The sequence below is a fragment of the Cupressus sempervirens genome, chromosome 3 (genome assembly GCF_028749045.1).
Source record: "Cupressus sempervirens isolate cs-2001-9-10 chromosome 3, ASM2874904v1, whole genome shotgun sequence".
NCBI lineage: Eukaryota > Viridiplantae > Streptophyta > Pinopsida > Cupressales > Cupressaceae > Cupressus > Cupressus sempervirens.
The window spans coordinates 117,953,377-117,972,887 of NC_143120.1; positions in this window are offsets into that span (position 1 = coordinate 117,953,377).

The following is a 19,511-nucleotide window of genomic DNA, read 5'->3' on the forward strand; positions in this document are numbered from 1 at the left end:
ATTATAGATTGTAATCAGGTTGTAATCACTGGATCGTAATAATAATGAACTTGCTGTTTGGTGGATGTAACCTAGGTATTGGGTGAACCACGTTATATCTTGGTGTCTTGTGTTATTTTCTTTGTGATCTATTATTTTCTATTATTGGTTGTATTTGCATGTAATTGTTATTTCTGTCCATGGTTTAATTCTAACAAGTGGTATTAGGGCGAGGTTGTTTTTCAGTTATTCTCTACAGGAAAGTCTCATGGTTGAGTGGGAGCGATGGAAAATGAGGGTAAGCTCAGGGTTGATAGGTTTAATGGATAGAACTTTTAGTTATGGAAGATGCAAATGGAAGAATATCTTTATCAAAAGGATTTATGGAAGCCGTTGGAAGGCAAAACCAAGAATCAAGGATCTATGTCAAATGACGAATGGGATCTTTTGGATAGAAAAGCACTTGGAAGAATTCAGTTATGCCTGGTAGCATTAGTGGCATTTAATATTACAAAAGTGAAGACAATAGAAGAGTTGATGCAAACCCTAGCGAAACTGTATGAAAAGCCCTCCACTTCAAACAAGGTATTTCTCATGAAGTGTTTATTTAATATGAAAATGGTAGAAGGTGGATCTATTGCAAATCATTTAAATGAGTATAATACTATTACTAGTCAATTATCTTCTGTGGGTATCAATTTTTATGAAGAAATTAGGGCTCTCTTGATTTTGTGTTCTTTGCCTAAAAGTTGGAATGGCTTGGTAATGTCTATGAGTAATTCTATTCCTAGATCTAGTACCTTAAAATATGATGATGTGATCGGTGTTATTTTGACTGAGGAAACTCATAGGAAATCCTTAGGTGGATCTACATCTGGAAGTGCTTTGAATGCACAAAGTTGAGGCAAAACAACTGAGAGAGGAGATAATTCTAGAAATTGTGGGAAATCAAGAGGAAAGTCAAAAGGGAGGAGATCCCAATTGAGAGGACCAAATGACTGCGGGTACTGTGGGAAACTAGGGCATAAAAAGAAAGATTGTTGGACTCGGAAGAAAAATGAAGGAGATAAACCAGATGGGGATAAGGAGGAAAATGTGGTAAGTAACAAATCTAAAGAGGATTCTTTGCTTCTGTCTTTAGAAAGTGTTGATGATTCATGGGTTTTAGATTTTGGTGCTTCATTTCATGCTACACCTCATAGAGGTTATTTCATTGATTATGTCCAAGGGGATTTTGGACTTGTTTATTTGGGAGATAATGAACCCTGTCAGATTGTTGGAAAGGGAAAAGTTAAGATTAAGTTATAGAATGAGAATCATTGACTACTACATGAGGTAAGACATGTTCCAAGGTTGAGTAGGAATTTAATTTCAGTAGAGAAACTCGGTGATGAGGGTTGTGTATTTACTTTTAATGATAAAATTGGAAGGTTTCAAAAGGTTCCCTTGTAGTAGAAAAAGGTGTGAAAGTAGGCACCTTATATCTTTGTACAAGTCATATTGTTCCTTCTACTTTAATTGTTTAAGAGAAAAATGAATGTTCAAGAACAGTTACTGCAGTTAAGCAGGAGAACAAATAGTTGCTGTAGATTCTGATACAGTTCTGTGGCACAACAAACTTGGGCACATGAGTGAGAAAGGTATGAAAGTACTTCATTCAAAGAAAGTTTTACCAAATCTAAAATGTGTTAATATGGATTTATGTGAAAGTTGTGTGTATGGAAAACAAAATAGAGTGAGTTTTGTGAAGACTAGGAAGGAAAATAAAAGGGAGAAATTAGAGCTTGTGCATATAGATGTATGGGGACTGGCTCAGGTATCTTCCCTTGGAGGCTCTCATTATTATGTTACATTTATTGATGATGCAACTAGAAAGGTATGGATTTATTTCCTTAGATAGAAATCTGATGTATTTCAAACTTTTAGGAAATGGAAATGCTTGGTTGAAAATGAGACTAGTAAGAAATTAAAATGTCTCAGATCTGATAATGGTGGTGAGTACTGTAGTCGTGAATTTGAAGATTATTTCTCCACTAATGGTATTTGTAGACATAAAAATATTCCAAGGACTCCACAAGAAAATGGAGTGGCTGAACGCATGAACAAGACTATAATGGAGCATGCAAGGAGCATGAGGTTGCATGCTGGGTTGCCCTTACATATGTGGGTAGAGGCTGCCAGTACTACTGTATATATGATTAATAGAGGTCCCTCTAGTCGTCTAGGTTGTGGTATTCTAGAGGAAGCATGGATTGGTAAAGTTAGTTATTCTTTTTTCAATACCTTCGGTTGTGAAGCATTTTCTCACATAGATTCTAAAAATAGAACCGAGCTGAAAGCTAAGTCAAAGAAATGTGTATTTGTTGGATATGACATTAATAAATTTGGTTATAGGGTTTGATATTTTGAAAATCATAAAATTGTAAGAAGTAGGGATGTCATTCAGATCATTGTGTTTATTTTAAGAGGTTGGATGATGAGAGCTACATTATTTTATGTTTATATGTTGATGATATGCTTGTAGCTGGGTCTAACATGGATCAAATTAAGGGGCTAAAATGCCAGTTAGTACATGCATTTGCTATGAAGGATTTGGGGGCAACAAAACAAATCCTTGGTATGAAGATTTGCAGAGATAGGAAGAATAGGAAATTGTCACTATCTCAGGCTGATTATGTTGAGAAGGTGTTGCAACATTTCTCTATGGAGAATGTTAAAGCTATCAACACACCTTTACCTAGTCATTTGAAGTTGACTAAGGAGATGTGTCCCAAGACATAAGAAGAGAAGGAGAAGATGTCAAATGTACCCTATGCTTTAGCTGTAGGAAGCTTGATGTATGCTATGGTATGTACAAGGCTAGATATTGCACATGCAATGGGAGTTGTTAGCAGGTATCTGAGTCATCCAAGAATTGAGCATTGGAATGTAGTCAAATGGATTCTTAGATATTTGAGGGGAACATCCAATAAGTGTTTACACTTTGGGATCTCTACTATTGATTTACAGGGCTATGTTGACTTAGATTTGGTAGGGGATATTGATACCAGGTATAATACTATAGGTTATGTCTTTACTTTTAGTGGGGTAGCTGTGAGCTGGGTTTCTCGATTACAAAAGTTTAATTCTTTATCCACTATAGAGGCAGAGTATGTTTATGCTACAGAGGCAGCCAAGTAGATGATATGGCTTGAATTCTTCTTGGAAGAATTGGGACACCCTCAGAGGGATGATTATTTGTTTATAGATAGTTAGAGTGCCATTCATCTTGCAAAGAATTTAGCTCTGCATTCAAAGACCAAACACATACAGTTGTGGTACCATTTCATTTGGTCTATTTTGGATGATGGACAATTAAAGCTGGACAAGATACATACAAATGATAATCCAACATATATGTTTACAAAGGTAGTAACAAGGGAGAAGTTGAACTACTCTTCAGCTTTAGTTGTTCTTCTAGACTGAACATGAATAAAAGAACAACAGAGTCTAGGGTGGTTTGATCCAGTGGGGTCCAATGTGGTAGCGGTATTGCTATAGGACCAGTCTCCAAGTGGGAGATTGTTGTCTAGTGTGGAGTATGATCAGTCCCCAAGTGGGAGATTGTTAGTTTGTGGTGACTAATAAGGGAAGTATTGTACATACTTCATAAAATTTTGGGCTGTGGCTGACGTATGGATGACATATGGCCGACATGTTATGACCCTAAAGTGTCATGAAATACTTGTATAAAAGGGCTTAGTGTTAGAGATCGTTTCATTGTAGGTGATGTAAAAGTTGGTTCTTGCAACAGTATTGAGCTGTAAGGTATTAAAGATTGTAATCAGGTTGTAATCACTGGATTGTAATAATATCAGACTTGTTATTTGATAGATGTAGCTCAGGGATTGGGTGAACCACATCAAATCTTGGTGTCTTGTGTTCTTTTCTGTGTGATCCATTATTGGTTATATTTGCATGTAATTTTTATTTCTATCTATGGTTTAATTTTAACAGTAGGTAACTCATACATTTGATGGAATTATTTATAATGAAAATTACCAACTCTTGGAGGATTATTCTATGCATAAACAAGTGAGTTCATAACCACATATTTGTTATATCGATTATTATTAACTTGTTATATAATTTCTAAAATATGTTTAATTTTTTTCTAGAACATTGAAAATAGATATGAACACATAGTGAAAGAAATGAGGCTACAAATATCACAAGATTTGGACAAGTTATAGGAAATTTTAAATCATACAACTGATTTGACAACACTTACTTTTATTAATAAGCATTTAAAGGACTTGTCAAATAAGATCGAGAGTAGACATGTTTCATTCCAACTTGGATTAGACCATCCAAGTGCAAATCCATCTCACCTTGTACAAGATGGACTTGGTCACACTGTTCGTAAAAAAAAAGACATTTTTGAGTGCATGAATGTGAGGAGAAGGTCAAGTATCTCCGATAGAACACCTAATTTTCCACCAATGCTGAAAAATTGCAAGCACCAAAATTGGTTTGATGATCTTGATAGGGAAAATGAATAATAAAATGATCAAATTTAGTATTATGGACATAACTTTGACATGTTTGAAACTATCCAAGTTACTGTTATAAGAACACACCACTTTATTGATAAGACAATAAAAGGTCTCTATGACTACGGGAAGCATTTTTGTAACATACTACCATGGTTGTGCATTTGATTGCATATAACTACTATTTGGTGCATGCTCCATTATTTTATGCACTCTAAAATATCGAGATCTTTGTTCTTGCCAATTCGAAATCAGAGCATTTTTCTTCACTATCTCTCAATATAGTAATCTCACTCCATAAAAATGTTAATTACTTTCATGATATTTGTTTATTTATCACTAAATTATTCCTATGGACATGCCAAGAAAGATCTATTAGCCTCTAGTTCATTGTAAGCACACTTTCTATTATGTCAAGCAATAGCCAAAATAGAAAGGCATTGAAGAAGGAAGTACTTCTAGTTTTCAAGTTGATATAGAAGAAGGATGTGTATATAGAATTATTTTTAGCTTGGAATGAAGTATGTAGAATGAAAGATTTTATTGAGGAAGAAAATTCAAGGGAATCATATCCAACTTTCTTTCCAAAAGCCATTCAAGAAAACTCTCTCAAAGTTCCAATAGAAAAAAATAGGATTAATAGTTATTTGGACTACAACATGTAAGAGTAATGTTCTAGCTAAGAATTTTTATGATTACAATTGTAAAGTGAAGGTGTATATACATTTTTTTAACTATGTGCATTACTAATATGAAGGTTCTTTTTTATTTCAATAGGTATTAGTGCACACTTGGACCAAAGGACTAACACAAAACATATGCAAGTTTGATCCTTCCTCTATTCCCAAATTAGGGAAAGGTAGTAGGCTTGACACAAACATACACAATGTGATTGTACCTGCCACTTTGCCACCCAAATCATGGTTCATTGGCCAAACCATGTGTTGATATGGTACCACTAGGTTCAACATGTGAACATGAAAGGCATACCTTGCCACGATCAAATGAACAATAAGTTTTGGGAACAAGGTATCTCTTTGCAACATTTATTAGTAAGAAATTGTATCAATGGGTTGAGGCAGTGCTATTGCTTGGAATGCTTGCAGATGTAGTGGACAAGCAATATAAGCAAATGATGCATGAGAAGATGACTATATTTGAGGGTCAACCTTCTAGGGATGATTTATTTAAAATGAATGATATTGCAAATATTGATCACAAAATTAAATTATTAAGATACATGTATGATAGTAGTGATGCTCTTTCAGTATAAAAATGGGTTTTGGAAAACTCTGCAAGTGTTTTGCATATCAAGAGTATAGTGTTGCTATTCATGGAGATGGAGATATCCCATTTGTGTTAGGAATTCAATTACTAAAGAAACTTGATTGGATGCTTCAGTATGGCCATAAAAATATATTGGCCATGAATTCTACATTTGGTACAAATTCAATTAAGGTATTTTATGTATTCCTTTGTAGAGATGACATAAGAAAGTTTACACTTAAATTATAATATAATATGATGAATTATGCCTTATGACTTATGATAGTTTCAATTTTATACAATGCTTGCATTTGAATCAAAACATATGGGGTTGCCCTTGGCACGGGTCATTATGTCTAGATCTTATGTACTTGATATTTTATATTGGATGCACATTCTTGTCCAATGGGCTCACTTGAAGAATATTGATATGAGACTAAATGCATTCATGGTGGATGATGCAGCTACTGAGATCAAAGCTATTAGATACATTTTAGTTATCATTCAACCCTAGTAAATTTTCTTAAATATTTCAATACACCCCATAAAATAAAATTAGATACTAAGTAAAAGTATTTATGATATTGAGAATTGTTTCAGTGTGATTTATATTTATGCACTTAGCATGCAAGACATGCATGGCTAAAGAACTTGATTGCAAAGGTTAAAGATAATGCAATTAGAAAAGAGATGTTTACTATCTCTTCCTGTAGATGCGCTAAACATCAATGAAACATCAGCTTACACAACTCTAAACTCCAATCTATCTCCAAAGAACTTGTATGAAGCTTAAAACTAAAGAAGTGTAAGAAGGAAACAAATTCACAAGACCACATTCATTAGCATATTAAACACAACATGCAAACTAAGAACATAGAAAAGAACATCCAACATAAGGCATAAATCTGCACATGATAGCGAAATGAAAGAACAGGTAAAACACATATTTCATTAATGATAGGCAAAAGGAATACAATTATGAAGCATATTGTTGTTGCTAAAGTACCAGAGGAAAACCCAAAAAATATGTAGAAGGCTACCTTTTAAAGTGATCAGACATAACTTAGTTACAATAATGAAGTTCAAACTCGTACCAACTAGAGTTAAGATTAAAGAGTGTAAATCAAGAAACAAATTAGAAAAAATATGATTCTATACAAAAATATGGTCATGAAGTGATGAAAAATAGGCCAATAAATACTCCTCAAATCAAGAAAATCATACCTATGGAAAAAGGAAGGACAAGAATTTACATTGCATGTAGAACCCAAAAAATGCAATTTAGTAATAAATATTGAGCTCTCAGGTTGCATCATAGTTGACAGGATAAAATAATGTAGGCACAAAAATACACAAATTTTTTGGCCTACATACCATCATATTGAATATTTACTTTTGCCCAAAGATTCGCGATCATGCAAAAAAGTACAAAACACACAACATAGTCAACTTTCACACCATCACACTGATATTTTTCATTTTCTCACAATCACTTGTAGTGATGCAAAAAAAACAAAAATATGCTACAGTGTAACATCACAACATGAAACCTCTTTCTGCATGAAATACTTGTTATGTCTTGAAAACATGAAAATACACCACATTTTCTATATTTGTGTGCATTGAATGAGAAAAACATGTCGAAAGAGCAGAAAGGGTTTCCTATAACAAGCCAAACTCCTACGACGCATGAAAATGTACAATATTTTTGGCTTGTGCAATATGACACCAAAGAGTCCCTTCTCTTCAAACTGACCTATGATCCTATGTGGCCATGGAAATGCACTTCATTTTTGACCTGTGAATTTTGAATGAGAAAAAATGGACTCATATGATAAGAAAACTCATTCAACCAACACCTACAAGACCCAAAAATGCATAATGTTATGATCTTGCACATGTTGTGAAGTTGCACATGCTACGATCTTGCGCTAGTGAATTTTTGACCTTTTTGCATGATCACAAGGTCAATTTATAGAGATGAAAGTCTTGGTGTGATGGTGTGAAAGTCAAAATTGAAGTTTGTTTTCATTCTTATGCGACATCACAAATATTTTATGTAGGAGGAGGTTTCATGTTGTGATCTTGCACCAGTTTATTTTGACCTTTTCACATGATTGTAGACAGGTTTGAAGGGATGGAAAATCGTGTTACAATTTTGCGCTAGTGTAGTTTTGTGCTTGCATGACAACTCAGGTCTATTGTGAAGGATGAAAAATCATGTTGCAATGTTGTGACAATGTATTTTTGTGCTTGTGCAACATGTCAAATAAGAGAATAAGGCTTCCTACAATGCTCAAAATCATTAAATGCCAACTCCTACAATGCACGATTTTTTCAAATTGCGAACATTGAATGAGAAAAACAGGACTTCTTTTAACAAGACAAACTCATTCGACCAGCTCCTATGATCCAAAAAAATGTATAGTATTTTTGCATGCCTAAGAATGCTAGTAATAGCTTTGTAAATAACTATTAATACAGAGCTTCTAGACCTTAATCAATATCCAATTTTTTTGATGAGATGATTTACAATGTTACTCAAAAATGGTGTCAACATATAATATGTCTATTTAAATAGATATGACCAAAACTTGCTCGCAATGCATGTTGAACGTTTCAAAGGCTTCATTTAGGCATTCAGTTAAGAATTATTATAGAATTGACTCTATTCGAAATAGATAATGAATAGAAGTTAAAGTTGATTATAGTCATAATAACAAATGAATGACATGTTCATGGGACCTATTGAGCGGTCATTTCCACAATGCCAATTATAGAAACTTCTACAAATTTCTCTCTTGAAAAGATGACAAAGTAGTCAACTCTAAGGTTCTACATGGTTATTTTTCAACCTACTAGGTAGCTCAATTGAAGATAAATTTGAATTTTAAAAGGAGGCCTTTGCTGGTACTTTAATCTGCAAAAATTCTTAAGAAGACCAATGCATTTTTTGTATTTTATGATTTATGATGAATGCAAATTCTAAAAAGGAAACTATATGAATTCCTATTCTAACCACTTGTTTAAAAGAAAATAAGAGAGTTAGGATGACAAGAAATTGAAGGAAATTTTTGAAAAATAAAATCCTAATGGACATAAGTCAAAGCAACAATGCATATGCAATTTTTTTGTTGTTGAAAGAAATCAAGCAAGAAACCAATGAAATTAGGAGCAACACATCTTCAACTCCACCTATGAAATCATCAAAGGGAACAATGAAAAATGTAAGATGTTTCACAATTTAAATTATAATATAATATGATACATTATGCCTTATGACTTGTGATAGTTTTAATTGTATACAATACTTGCATTTGACTCAAAGCATATGGGGGTGCTTGTAGCATGGGTGATTATGTCCAACTCTTTTGTACATGATATTTTATATTACATGCATATTCTTATCCAATGAGCTCACTTGAATAATATTTAGTTGAGACTAAATGCATTCATGGTGGATGATGCAACTGTTGAGATCAAAACTATTAGGCACATTTAATTTATCATTCAACCCTTATATTTTTTCTTAAATATTTCAATACATCCATAAAATAAAATTTGGTACTAAGTAAAAGTATTTATGATATAAAGAATTGTTTTAGTGTGATTTATATCTATTCACTTGGTATGTAAGACATGCATGGTTAAAGAACTTTATTGAAAAGGTAAAATATAATGCAATTAGAAAAGAGATGTTTGATAGACTTGAATTCATCATGCATCATTCAAAAAATGGCGATTCAACAAGGAATAAAATTAACACATTTATTGAAGACTATAAGATACACAACCCTCTTTCATTGATATTTCAAGAGACACTAGTCTACTAGATTGAGTATGTGGGATAGATGTTTCCATACACTAAAACATGTAGGAAAAGAGACAAATTATGCCATAGAGTCTAACCATTCAAACCTAAAGAGAAGATTCTTAAAAATAATTAAACGTGCTACAAATCAATGTGGTGATTGGTTGGTGCACCAACTAACAACACATGCTTATTTCTATTACTAGTGGATGCAAGTTAGCAAGAAACATGGTTTCTATAGGAACTTTGATATTGAGAAAATTGAAAACACATCTTGGGTGCTAGACATGAAAATTTTGGATGACCATGTTACATTTAATGAGATTGACAATTACATCGCATGGATGCAAGTGAAAGAAATCCTAATCTTTGATATGACGTATATAGCTCATCATCTGGTGAGTAAACTTTTGAATGGTCATCATGAAGTTCTTCCTTCTTTGAACTTGAAAACACATCTTAAGGAATTCTATATATGAAAGTGATCACCTTCGAGTTGATATTGAGAAATGTTAGGATTAACCTCAGATAGAAATAATAGTTACATGCAAATATAACCAATATCAAAAAATAATAGATCGCACAGAAGAGAACACAAGACACCGAGATTTAACATGGTTCACCCAATCCTAAGCTACGTCCACCAACAAAAAGTCCAATATTATTATTATCTAGTGATTACAATTTGGAATCCCTTACAACTCAATACCACCACAAGAAGCTACAATATCACCATTACATTTTGAAATCCCTAAACCCTAAGCATTTTTATACAAGCTTTAACTACTTACAAAATTAGGGCTAGAATAAGTTGTGCAATAAGAAAAATAGAAGTTGACGACTTTTACAATATAAGGTCATTTTTGGCTTTGGGGATGCTACCCTCTAAAACCCTCATGGTGGCATTACCCCTCGACTCCATCCTGTACTATGATAGGGAGCGCAATTGGGGCACTACCCCTTGACCCCATCTTGGGGGTGCTTCCCCCAAACCCCTGTAGAAATAATATGGACAGAAAACTACACTGAATAAATCTTCAAGTTTGATTAAGCTCCACATCACAATAATCTCCCACTTGGAGATTGATCAGACTCTACAACAATAACCTACCACTTGGAGACTAATCATAGCACTACGAAACCTATAGCTCCCACTGGAATATGAAACCACCTTGGACTCTTTTCTTCTTTTCTTCTATTTATTCTAGAAGACCAACCAAAGCTGAAGAGGATTTCAGATTCTCCCTTTTCATTACCTTTGTAAACATATCCACTAGATTGTCATCTATATGTATCTTGTATAGCTTTAACTGTCCATCATCCAAAATTGACCGAATGAAATGATACTGCAACTATATGTGTTTTGTCTTTGAATGCAGAGCATAATTATTTGCAAGATGAATGACACTCTGGCTATCTATAAAAAAATAATTATCATTTTGAGGGTGTCCCAATTCTTCTAGAAAGAACTGAAGCCATATCATCTCCTTGGCTGCCTCTATAGCAACAACATACTCTGCCTTTGTAGTGGATAGAGCATTTACCTTCTGTAACCTAGAACCCCAACCCACTACTACCCCACCAACACTAAATACATAACCTATAGTACTTTTCTTGGTATCAATATCCCCTACCAAATCTGAGTCAACATATCCCTGTAAATTAGTAGTAGAGCCCCCAAAATGAAGACACTCATTGGATGTTCCTTTTAGATATTTGAAATTAATTTTACTGCATTCCAATGTTCAATTCCTGGATGACTCATATACCTACTAATGACTCCCACTACATGTGCAATATCTGACCTTGTACATACCATAACATACATCAAGCTTCCTATAACTAAAGCATAAGGTACCTTAGACATCTTGTCCTCCTCTTCTTGTGTCTTGGGACACATCTCCTTAGTCAACTTTAAATGACTAGGTAAAGGTGTGCTGATAGCTTTAGCATTCTCCATAGAGAAAGAGAAATGTTGCAACATCTTCACAATATAATCAGCTTGAGATAATGTCAATTTCCTATTCTTTCTATCTTTGCAAATCTTCATATCAAGGATTTGTTTTACTGCCTCCAAATCCTTCATAGCAAATGCATGTGCTAATTGGCATTTCAACCCCTTAATGTGATTCATGTTAGACTCAAGTACAAGCATATCATCAACATATAAACATAAAATAATATAGCTGTCATCATCCAACCTGTTAAAATAAACACAATGATCTAAATGACACCTATTATATCCATCTTCATGCATAAAACTGTCAAATTTAAAATACCATTTAACGAGGTGCTTGCTTCAAGCGATATAAAATTTTCTTCAATGTGCACACTAAGTTCTCCTTACCTTTGACCTCAAATCCCTATGGCTATGCCATATATATCTCTTCATCCAAATCACCATAAAGGAAGGCTATTTTAGTCTAAATGCAAATCTTTAGTAGCCACAATACTTAAAAAGGTGTGAATAAAAGTCATTTTTACAACAAGAGAGAATATCTAATCAAAATCAATGCCCTTTTTCTATACAAATCCTTTTACCAATAACCTAGATTTAAATCTTTTCTTACCTCCATTCTCTTCTTTTAACCTATAAACCCATTTATTTTGTAAAGCCCTTTTACTTGCAGGCAACTTACACAAATCCCATGTCTTATTTTTTAGCAAAGTGTCCATTTCTTCTTTCATTGCAGACTCCCACTAGATCTTTGTATCCACTTGTGTAGCTTCATCATAATATTCAGGGTCACCAACATCAGTAAGTAAAATAGAATACAAGGAAAAAATCTTTTTGGAGGTCTACTTAACCTTGTTGACCATCTAACATTCACTGCGGTGTGTGGTATTTGTTGTTGTAGTTGTTGCAGATCACGAGGAATTGCTAGAACATCATCTTTTGGAGTATCATCTAGTACTACATAATCATCTTCTTTCTTCTCATGTTGCTGTAACAAATCTTTGTACAACACTTTCTCATTGAACATGACATCCCTATTTCTTACAATTTTATGATTTTCAAAATCCCAAAGCTTACAACCAAATTCATCAATGCCATATCCAAAAAACACACATTTCTTTGACTTAGCTTCTAGCTTGGTTCTATTTTTCAAAATCTATATGAGAAAATGCTTCACAACTAAAAGTTCTAAGAAAAGAATAACTCATGTTCTTACTAGTCCATGCTTCCTCTAGAATGCCACAACCCAAAGGAGTAAAGGGACCTCTATTAATCAAATATACAATAATATTGAGAACCTCCACCCACATGTTTAAGGGCAACCCTGCATGCAACCTCATGCTTCTTGCATGCTCCATTATTGTCCCGTTCATGCGTTCAGTCATTCCATTTTCCTTTGGAGTCCTTGGAATAGTTTTCTGTCCATGAATACCATTAGTGGAGAAATGATATTCAAATTCATGACTGCAATACTCACCACAATTATCAGGTTTGAGACATTTCAATTTCTTATCAATCTTATCTTCAACCAAGCATTTCCATTTGTTAAAAGTTTGAAATACATCAGATTTCTGTCTAAGGAAATAAACCCATACTTTTCTAGTTGCATCATCAATAAATGTAACATAATAATGAGAGCCATCAAGGGAAGATACTTGAGCTAGTCCCCATACATCTGTATGCACAAGCTTTAATCTCTCATTTTTCTTTTCCTTCCCAGTCTTCACAAAACTCATTCTCTTTTGTTTTCCATACACACAACTTTCATAGAAATCCATATTAACACATTCCAAACCTGGTAAAATTTTCTTTGAACGAAGTAATTTCATACCTTTCTCACTCATGTGCCCAAGTCTATTGTGCCACATTGTTGTATCAAAATCTACAACAATTGTTTGTTCTCCCTACTTAATTGCAACAACTATTCCTAAACATTCATTTTTCTCTGAACCAATCTATTGGTGTAAATAAGTATTCACTATTTACACTTACTTAATGTTACTTAGGTTAATGTATATTTTTTATTATTTATTTATTAGTCACCTAGGAGTATGCGTACTCTTGTAAGTTGTCATGTTGACAACACAAGAGTCCACACCTCTTTTATGTACATGGTGTCTACAATACAAGAGTTAGCACACTAATTAAGTACATGGTGTCTACAACCTTGTCATTCTTATCCACTCATCTAGAATGATGGATAAGGCATGCACTTGGTTGTCATGATGCTTAGTTGTCATGATGCTTATCTTATCTTTTGGTTCTTTCTAGAGACATTCTAGGTGCTTCTTGAGAGGCCTTTATATATAGGTACTCCTAGTGTGTTTGTATATACTGAACAGAGCAATGTATTAGGACATACTCTGATTAATTGATCATATCCAGTTTTGGTTTACAGTTGTGCTTGTGTTTGAGTTCTTAGTTCCTGGGTGAATTTTTTCCTAAGGAAAATTGTTACATGGTATCAAAGCTTGGAGATTTTCTCATCATATATCCATTTCAAGACCATTGTTTTTGTAGCACTTTAGCTCGAATCTAGAGTATTGCAAAAATTGGGAGCGTCTAGAGCCAGATTTGACCTTGCATCTAGAATGCTAATTTGGTGAAGATCGACTATAAACTTGGCTACCTTGGCCCAAAGTTGATTGTGAGGCAAATTTTTTTTGCAAATCGGCACTCGAAGGCCCTGATTTGTAGTTTAGGTATGGTCATTTGCAGATCAATTTAATTCATTTTTGGATCTATATTTTTTTCTTTGCTTTTTCAACTGCATTATTTTGGAATTTTTTTTTGCCCTTCAGGCAACCAACAGAGAATTTTTTTTTGTAGAACTAGGCTATCAGATCCTGACCCTGCACAGAGGAAATTCCTCTATTATTTATTACAATAGGAAGGCCATACAAATCTGTAGGCTTCACATTCCATTCGACACTATACACAAATTTTCTAGCCATACAACATGAAGCCGTACCAAAATCCTAGTGAACAACCTTTGAAAACATTTCTATCGAATACGACCTAGCCAACCCAACTCACCACATACTAAGGTGGGCGACTATGTTTACATTGTATTCACAAAGGTTTTCTTTTAAATACTACCGTGAGCCTTCCCATAGCCAATGTGGGATTAAACACACAACAAACCTCCTGCTATTTTTTAAACTGGTACTGTAGAGTTTTTCGGTGTCGCAGACTGCTTATTTTGGCGTTGAACAATCCAACCTTCAGTGACCCCATCATTTGGTTCTCTGGCCTGTGGAATATTTTTCGGTGGTCGCTGCACTATTTTTTCTTGGCCCAGTCATTCCACTCCATGGGGACGAACAAACCTTGCTCCACATGAACAACCTATTTTTTGACCTGCTCAACCTCCTCTCTTGACGTTTGCTCAGTAAATTTGACATCAAAATATATTCTCAGCCATGCATGTTTGAAATTTTTCATTCGTGAAATTAGTTTTTTAGCCCCACAAAAATTAGATCTTCGGCCATGACTTTTTTTTACACACAGGCAGTGACACACAACACAATAGTCATCCACGCACAGAGCCAACTTAGCTTTGCCACCTCTACGACAACATGACACCAGGTGCCACTTAGCTAAATATTCGCATGACACGTGACTAGGATATAAACCCCTACAAATGTGACACATGTCAACCGGACCATGACCCCTCCATGTCAGCCAGATATAGGTGACAAGTCAGTGCGACATTGTTAGAGCTATATTGCCATGTAGGACCTAGCTGTATGACACATTAACACTTTCGTACACTATATGACTTATGCCATGTGTATAGTTTGTACTATACGGATGCCCAATCACTTGCCACATCAACCTAGGTGGTTTTTCATTGACATTTGTAGAGCATGAGTTTAAAATTGACGATCGTCTGACCATCAAATCTAGGCCATTTATAACTACTACGACGACCGTTTGATTGTCAAATTTAAGAATGCAGTTTTCCTGCCAGACCCCTCTCTAGATTGCTTTTTGATTTGATAGCTTGACTTTGCAAGCCCATAGCTTGGACATCTGGACTCTGATTCAGGTGTATTTTTTTTGAAATTGGGCAAAATTTTCTAAAATTTTCAATAGTTGTGTTCTTTTCTAGTTTTGGTGCAAAGATTTTTTAGAAATTGCATTTTTTGGTGATTGTACCTACATAATCCTGCATTTTACAACTTAAAATTCTTCGTACGAGCTCATCTAGACTCAAAAATAGGTTCCATTTTTTTGAAAGTACATTTTTTTGTCTACTTCCTAGATCTGTAGCCAAATTCTGGGGTTGTGTGGACAGAAATCTCACTTTTAGAATAGGGCTTTTTTGCATTGTATTGCTTTCATTTCTTTTCAAAATTGTTGTATCTTTGAGCTACAATGCATAGTTCTAGATTTAGGCCTCAAAATTTAGGTGCAATAGGAAAAATTAGAAGTCCACTTTGTTCATTTTGACAAGTGACCCATTGTACATGCACTACTTATAAGGTGCCAACACATCTTTTTTTTAGCGCGGGGGTGTGTTCTTTCATTCTTTGGAGGTTACATTGATTAGTCCATCATGGAAGAGGCATATTTGATTTATTTGACCCTAGATAACTATTGGGAATGGAGTCAATTAGCTATCAAATTTCTCAGTCAACACAATGCACTACCATATGTGAGAGGAATTGAATACGATCTTGAGACTTCTTCCCTCATTTGTACTGTTCTTTTTCTATATACAAATTATGAGGTTTTAGATACACTTACTGACCTTAAGATGTTTGATCATTATGATAATTGGATGTATCTTTGGGAGACATATGGAGATCCAAAAATTTCTCCATTCCCAAAAGATCTCATACCTCTAGTTGCAGTTGACTCCTCTTCAGATGGGATCACACCTCTAGCTCCTGTTGCTCCTATTGATCTTGTTCTAGCCATAGATGCTTCGGATTTAGTGCAACAGGACCCTTTATGTCTTCCTACTCTACCTTCATGTGACAACTTCTTTTCTACCCTTGTAGAACTGTTCATGGAGTCTCATATTGAAGATGTGAGAGACACTATTGATGATATTCACTTCTTTTTGAGGCAAATAATTCATTCATTGCTGCAGTGGCAGATTCATGTACTGTAGCATAATAGGGTACACTTTGTCCTTTAGGTGATGACTTCTTGTCTGACATTTTAGCTCTATTCTTGGAGTCACACACAACCAATTTGATGATCTACCACTTCTTTTTGCTGAGGACAATCCTTCTACAGTTGTTGCTAGGGCCCACTCTAACCCTCATGTCCATTCTCTACATGGTCAATCTTTACGAGCTTATGTGATTGTGGATACTTATGTACAACATCTATAGGAGGTCTCTTTGTCATTTGAGAAGACTATTGGTTTTTTTGAAATAGGTTCTACATCACTCCTTGTTTGATTTGCATTTCTTCTCAGCAGTTTTGGCAGAAGCCATCATCAACATTGACATAGGGACACTTGAATAGGTTTCAGAGACACCATTTATCTTAGAGATTCCTTCTCCTTATAGGGGACACATCTCCTTAGTACCCTTGTATTTTTTTCTTCCAAAGGGGAGGAACATCATTTAATGGTCATGGATCAACTTCTATATTGGAGCATTTCTATGGTTGACACACTACCTTTAGGGGGGGACTACCTCATCTCCTTCTCTTTTTTGGGGGGGACATTTTCCTCTTAGGGGGTTTCTGTCCTTCTTCAATTTTTCATTTGTATATACTAGATGTATGTCATAATGCGGGGGTGGGGTCTTGATTACTCCATCCATCCATACATCCCTTTTCATCTCTCTTTTTGGGGGAGGGTTTTTACCATGAGGTTTTCCCTCTTTCTCCGCTTTATAAGAGACTGCATCTTCATTATGTACATGGATACCTAACATGGCCTTGTAGTCGGGACCCATCTTGCATCTTCATCCTAGTTTCGTAAGCTTAAGGGCATTCCCCTAAGTTGCACTTAAGGGGGGGTGTTAGTGTAAATAAGTATTCACTATTTACACTTACTTAAGCTTACTTAGGTTAATGCATATTTATTATTATTTATTTATTAGCCACCTAGGAGTATGTGTACTCTTGTGAGTTGTCATGTTGACAACACAAGAGTGCACATGGTGTCTACAACACAGGAGTTAGCACACTAATTAAGCACATGGTGTCTACAACCTTGTCATTCTTATCCACTCATCTAGAATGATGGATAAGGCATGTGCTTAGTTGTCATGATGCTTATCTTATCTCTTGGTTCTTTCTAGAGACATTCTAGGTGCTTCCTGAGAGGCCTTTATATACAGGCACTCCTAGTGTGTTTGTATATACTGAACAGAGCAATCTATCAGGACATACTTTGATTAATTGATCATATCCATTTTTGGTCTATAGTTGTGCTTGTGTTTGAGTTCTTAGTTTTTGGGTGAATTTTTCCCTAAGGCAAATTCTTACACAATCAAAGTAGAAGGAAAAATATGATCTGTACAAAGATATAAGGTGCTTACTTTGACACGTTTTGCTACTACAAGGGAACATTTTGAAACCTTCCAATTTTTATCATTAAAAGTAACTGCAAAACCCTCATCACCGAGTTGTCCTACTGAAATTAAATTCCTACTCAACCTTGGAGCATGTCTTACCTCATGTGGTAGCCAATGATTCCCATTTTGCAACTTAATATTAACTTTTCCCTTTCCAACAATCTGACAAGGTTCATTATCCCTAAAATAAACAAGCCCAAAATCCTTTTGGACATAATCAATAAAATAACCTCTACGAGGTGTAGCATGAAATGAAGCACCAGAATCTAAAACCCATGAATGATCAATAATTTCTAAAGAAAGAAGCAAAACATTCTTTTCAAATTTTTTACTTAACACATTTGCCTCCTTGTTCCCTTCAAGTTTATCTCCTTCATTGTTTGTTTGAGTCCAAAAATCTTTCTTCTTATGCCCTAGTTTACCACAATACTAATAATCTCTTGGTCCTCTAGATTGAGACCTCTTCCCCTTTGATTTTTCTCTTGATCTCCCACGATTTCTAAAATTATTTTCTCTTTTAGTTGTTTTGCCTATGCTTTGTGCATTCAAAGCACTTGATGATATAGATCCACCTAAGGTTTTCCTACTAGTTTCCTCACTCAAAATAACATCGATCACATCATCATATTTTAGGGTATTATATCTAAAAACATAACTACTCACAACCATTACATTAGGCAAAGAACACAAAATCAAGAGAGCCCTAATTTCTTCATCAAAATTAATACCCACAGAAGATAACTAACTAGTAATACTAGTAAACTCATTTAAATGATTTGCAACAGATCCACCTTTTTTCATCTTCATATTAAATAAAAGCTTCATGAAAAATACCTTATTTGAAGCGGAGGGCTTTTTATACAATTTCGCTAGGGTTTCCATCAACTCTTCTGTCATCTTCTCTTTTGTAATGTTAAATGTCACCAATGGTGCCAAGCATAAATGAATGCTTCCAAGTACCTTTCTATCTAAAATCTCCCATTCCTCATTTATCATAGTTCCCTGGTTTTTAGTTTTTCCTTCCAACAACTTCCATAAATCCTTCTGATAGAGATAGTCCTCCATTTGCATCTTCCATAACTGAAAGTTCTTCCCATTAAACTTCTCCACCTTTAGCTTACCCTCATCTTCCATCACTCGCACTCAACCATGAGACTCCCACTTAATCGTGAGACCTTCTTGCAGAGGATTGCTAAAAAAAATGACGACGATCTGGCTAAAAAAAAGATGACTATCTAGCTAAAAGAAAATGACACTCCACAATCCCTTATAGCTCAGTACCACCGCAAGAAGCTACAATATCACCATTACATTTTGAAATCCCTAACCCTAAGCCTTTTTATACAAGATTTTACCACTTACAAAATCAAGGCTAGGATAAGTCATCCAATAGGAAAAATAACAGCTGAGACCTTTTACAA